Below are 6,120 nucleotides of genomic sequence, written 5' to 3'. Positions count from 1 at the left end.
GAGGAGGAGGAGGAGGAGGAGGAGGAGGAGGAGGAAAGCATGAATATCTCTAGCTCTCAGATTGAATTACTACCACTGTGCTTGGGGGAAGCAAGGCACAATGAAGCAAAACATTCCCATTTTGTTCAGATCACTTTGTAGTAGTGAGTAAATACCTGTGGAATGGATTGAAAATAAAGAGCATGGGTGGAGGATACTTAATTATGAGAATACTGAATGGACCTTGAAGCTTATGGCTGAATTTAATAAGACAATGTGTAAGGAGAAGTAGGTGAGAGATGGGAATGACGAGCGATAATGGAGTACAGTATATCACCAATGAGAAATCCTACAGCTCAGATTGCAGAGCTGATACCTGTCTCCACTTACACAAGAGGTCTGCTGCCACCATGAGGTCTGGCTGTGTCAGCCACTGAAACTGGGCGTTTCTTAGCTTTTTAAAGCATGTAACAAAGTGAAAAGGTCGAGGAGGATTTCATTTAATGTTTTAAATTTTTGTCTAGCTCAGGCTGCCTTAAGGGTGGATCTAGTGTGGCTTGTGGAGCTGGGGATTGAACCTCAGTCCCCTGCACCTGACAGTTTGCCCAAGTAAGTGCTTTAAACAACTGAGCTAACCCCCACCCCTCTATTTGGACTATTCTTTATAGGTATGAGGATGCTCTTTTCTCTGCCCTCAAATTATGTAGCTTATATATAATAAGAGGTTATAATTAACTCTGCAGTGAATATGTATGTTTGATTAAATCATGTAAATGAACTAAAAAAAAGAAAAGAAAAGAAAAAGTCGTAGAGAGATGAGAGTTCTAGACTATGGGGAAGCCCTGAGAATGACAGGTTCAGACAGGGAACACAAGCAGGATGCCAAGTGAGTTGTTGTTCCAAGCCCAGGAAGCAAACTCCTCCTCAGTACTTCTCACTCATCTCACACTGAGAACGTGTCATGTGTAATGTGCTTGTAAGACGGGTCTTCCAGAGGAAGAGCTAATATTCAAACCCAAGTTTTCTCCGCACAAGGCCTGGCCACATCTATTGTGCCCTGTTTCCATGATGTACTGGACCCAAATTTGGGAGGCATTCTTAGTAAATTTCTTCCTTCATTCTATTTTTCTCCTCTCCAGAGGCTTCTAATCCTGAGACAGCCATCCAGAGGAGCATGATACCCACAGCAACAAAGATCCACAAGCTCTTCTAAGATGGTTGTGATAATTTTACATCAACTTAAATGGTATAGCACTCCTTTATGGAGTAGGTGAGACTTGGTCTGAATCTGGAAGGATGATGGTGCTTTTAAAGAAAGCAGGCATTTGGAGACATGGGAGAAAAAGAGCTCTGTAGAGTTTAAGATCTTGAGTCAGGTGTAAATGTGATATGTGCTGCAGTGAGCATCATGGAAAAATACTGAGGAGAGATTAGTGGAGGTGGGCTTCAGAGTTCATGTTGATACCTAATGAGAGATCAGACTGGGCAGAGCCAAATCTGCACTTGATCTTAGCCAAAAGGCCAAGAAGAAGTGGCGCCTCAGTCTGAAGTTAAAGACTTACATGACTTCTGCAAGCTGTTCTGTGGAAACACAGGAGCCTACCTAGCCACACACAGCATAAAGCCAGTCATGAATTAGTAAACTGGGCAACTGGGAAGGCTGCCACTGGGGTGAGTAATATAATTGAAGCCACTTTCATGGAGGTGGCTAAAAAGTGTCCACCTATGGTGATACTGTGTACCTTAGTCCCATTGCCTCCACTTTTGCCTCCCTTTCTCCTTGGACTTCACTTGCTGTGCTCTGATTTTCTATCTACAGAGCTCTCACCTTGTTGCACTGGCACAATCTCACCTACTACTACCTTTCCTAGGAAGCATCTTTTGCTCTTGCTACTTGTCCCTTTTCCTTCCTTGATCCAAACTGTACACTTTCTCTCATGTTACTAAGCATACAGTTGATAGACAAAATCACAGTGAACACTAATGGTCACTAATGTCATAATAATGTTGCAATATGAATGAGAAGCCTCAGCGACTTTGCTAGGAGAACAAGTTGCCATGACACCTTGAATTTAGAGATAGGGTATGGAGAAGGGGTGAAATTAAGACTAGGGACAGGAATTTGAGAAGGGGACCTTTAGGTGACCTTTGCATGTGGATAGTCTTGCTTATTCTTTAATTATTTGAAAAGATGCCCCTCATTTCCTTTACTGCCCCTTCCATGTCCTGCTAACAGTTTCCCTGCATTCCAGGATCATGCCAAAAATAACTCTATTAATTTAACAGAACAGCACTTAGATGCAAAAAAAAAATGCCCAACTTGGTTTGAGGAAAGAAACCCTTCCTAAGTTGTGAAGGACCCCACAGAACTTACACTGGTGCTATTGGAGCTCATGTTCACAGTTCCCTTGGACAGTAAAATTAACAGATGGGACACTTCAATCCAGGGCACAGTTGTCAAAAACCACAGTTTAAATCAGTCACAGACAACTGTTTCATTCCCCACACTTGCCTGAGTGTAACAACTGCAGGAATGCTTCTGCTTAAATTACACCCAGTGACACCACAGGGAAAGAAATGTCTAGGCTGCATTCATTCTCAGTCCACTCTAAGCTTCTTTTAGGGCAAGAGCCAGCAACCTTTCCAAAATGGAGTGTTGGGGTTCTAACCCATGTCTTTTTATTGGACTAGTGTATTGGGTCTATGTATGCAAGCAATGGCAATATGGAAAAGTGAGGTGGTAGGGGAAGAAAAAGGAGCTATTTTGAATCCCAGAGAAAGGAATATTATAGCGAATAATCAGCCACAGACAGAGAAGGACTGGATGGTGATGTATAAATGGTGAGCAAAGGGGCTTTACTTGTGACCCCTGACCTGTGTGCCTACAATAACTGCATGTTTCACCTCCAGGTACTAGCCCTTTGATAATGGAATCCATCCATTCATTTTCACTGGGGCATTTGAGTGGCCGCACAGTGCCAGGCATTAGGACATAGAAATAAACGTCATTCTTCTTCCAAGGAAATCACAGTTTAGTTTACTCTCATTGATGGAACTATTCATCTTACCAGGTACAGCATTACATTGATTGGTGGTTTTCAGAGATACAAAAAAAAAAAAAATCAGGCTAGTCTCTCGACCTCAAGAGCTTCGAGTACTGCACCACAGACAAATACATAAATGTATCTATGTGTATTTTTTCATATGGCATATATGACTTAGATGAGCCTCTCATGTAAAATCTCCAAGTTGATTGGGTCTATGGAAGGACACATTAATTTGGGGGAAAGTGAGGTCTTGGGAGAGGTAGATACTTGTGTCTGAGACTTGTACTGTCATACTAGAAGGCACCTATGCAGATGTTTTTTGTTGCTGTTTTGAAAATGATCCATTTCATCATCTTCTTTACATGGGAAACTTCAACTGAAAGTAGTGAAAAGAAGCAGGGAGATAATCTAGTGAGCACATTCTATTTTTACATATGGTCTGTGGACATCAAAGCTTCTTAAATTGATATCCATTCTGTAGATGCTCCACTATATTCTCCTGGCAGTTCTGAATCCAGGGTCTCTGAAGGCCGTAACTGGTTCCATAAATGTAGTTCTCAGTGTTTAAAAAAGTCTTGTAGAAATCATACATTCAGCCAAGACAAAACCACAGAGAGCTAAGTACAATATCATGTTTCTTTGCTTTTGACTGGAATTATATTAGTTTGGTGTGGTTATCTCTTGTGGATTAAGAGCTCTGAGTGAGTAAAAATTTGGGAAAATAGATTGTTCCATAAATAAATGTAGCTTTGCTAGATACAAATATTTCCAATTGTGCAGGCCATGGAGGGAAAATAATAAAAGAGATCCTTGGTAATGAAAAGGTTGGACATCACTGGGCTCCACATCTGGAACCCAAAGTTTGGCTGCAGACTCAAAGCCTTTGACCACAGAATCCTGGGATTATTAGCATCTGACACCCCTGATGTGGTTACTGCTGGAAAAGCAACCATGCTCCCCGCCTGGCTCTCTAAAGTGTTATACATTAGCCTACTTACAAAGTGCCATTCACGGGTGGACAGGTTTTTGGGTTTTTTTGTTTTTTTGTTTTTGACTGTGGTTTATTCTGTTTTTGTGCCTGCAGTTGAAAGAGAGCTTTAGAGGAAGCAGGGGCTTGCCTCAAATCTGCAAAGATACACTGCTGGTGGATAAGCACAGAGCTCCTTCTAACTCACAAAACTGGAACAAACTCTGCACAACTTTGTCCTTCTCCTTGACAGACTTCATCCAGTAACTCTGAGAAGTCACATTCTAGGAATACATGCAAAATCAACTCAGCATATCCACTGGGTAAAAACAAACGAGGAGGGACAGTGTATGCTGTGGAAATGGAGGCGTCTCAAAGGATTCTGATCTCAGGATCCTCCCCTTTACATTGCCTGAGGGTACTCTCTGGAGGGGGCTCAGGGGTGTGCATGTAGATTCACTGTTAGGAGAAGTTGAAGTTTGGGGAGAAAGAAAGGTCCTTCTGGGAACTAGATCTCAGTCTACATTTTTGTTAAGACTAGTTATGATAAAATACACATGCCATAAAACCTATTAAGCTACCCATTTTAACTTTCACTTCAATAGTTTTCAGTATATTCACCTTGCTGTAAAATATTTCCAAAACTTTTTCATCTTTCAAGATTAAAAATGTTTATTTTGATGAATTTTCATGCTTATATCTGAGTTGGTCATCCGAGCAACTCTTTTGAAGATAGCAATGTGCAATATAATAACCATTGTTGAAATCCTAATTGTTTTTTAAGGGAAGGTTTTACAAGGTGTTCAGGGTATACAGAGTCTCACTGCATAGATTGAACTCATAGTGATCCACCTGTTTATAGCCTCCCAAGAGCTGGGATTACAGGCATGGACCACCACACCCAGTCTCAGTCACCATCTCAGCATGTCCCTGGGGCGGGGCCGGCATGACAGGCCTGGGGATAGAACCCCAGACCCCTGTGCCTGCTTGCAGGAGCTTTAATCCATCATCTTGTTTTTTTGAAATTCTGTATCATTTCTAATGTTTTTATATGAATTAAACAACTGTTCATTTTCCCCTTCCCTCAGGTTCTGGTAGCTACCATTTTACTTTCTATTTCTATGAATTTAATTGCCTTAGATGCTTTGTACATACACGTGTTTAATATTTTGTGACTTAACATAATGTCTTCAAGGTTCATGCATGTTGTAGCATGCGTCAGAATTTTCTTCCTTTCTAAGACTGAATAATACTCTTTCGTGTGTGTATTCCTCTGTTCACTTATCCATTCATCTGTGTATGAATACTTGGTCTCTTCCCACCTTTTGGCTATTGGGAACAATGCCACTCAAAGTATGTGTATACAACTATCTGTTTGAGTCCTTGCTTACTATTCTTTTGGACACCCCTAAAAGTGAAATTGATGGGTCGAATGGTAATTTTATCTTCATGTTTTTTTGAAGAATTGCCATCTTGTTTTCCATAGCAGCTGTGCTGTTCTACATTCCTATAACAAGAGCGCAAGTGTTCTAATTTTCTATATGACTGCCAATATTTGTTTTTTTTTTTAACATTTATTTATTGTGTGTGTGTGTGTGTGTGTGTGTGTCCAGCTCAGCCCACCAGGGGGCGCACCTGGCTGGCATGTGGTGCTGGGGGATCGAACCGCGGTCCCTGTGCTTTGCCAAGCTTGTTCCAAGTAGGTGCTTTAGACCACTGAGCCATCTCTCCAGCCCCAATATTTGTTATTTTGGGTTTTTTTTTTCAATAATGACCATCTTAATGAAAGCAGGGTTATATTACAGTCGCACTTTACATTTCCTTAATGATTAGTGATGTTGAGTGTCATTTAATATGTGTTTTCCATTTGATTAGCTCTGTCTCTCTGTCTCTCCCTCCCTCAGTTTTTATTTTGTTTTTGCATACTACCGACAAAATCAAGGGACAATTTTGTATCTGTGTATTCAAAGTGGTTAGGATAGATATATAGTTGCATTCTCTTAATGAATAGAATGATTTGTTCTAATGGTGTTTGTAAATAGGATCACAAGTCCGCATCTTGTACAGCAATTAACCACTAAGAAGAATATATGCAGTGTGTATTTGTTGAAACTGTACTTCCGATTT

Source organism: Octodon degus, unplaced genomic scaffold (genome assembly GCF_000260255.1).
Source record: "Octodon degus isolate 3935 unplaced genomic scaffold, OctDeg1.0 scaffold00117, whole genome shotgun sequence".
Classification (NCBI taxonomy): Eukaryota; Metazoa; Chordata; class Mammalia; order Rodentia; family Octodontidae; genus Octodon; species Octodon degus.
This window is presented reverse-complemented; position numbering follows the sequence as displayed.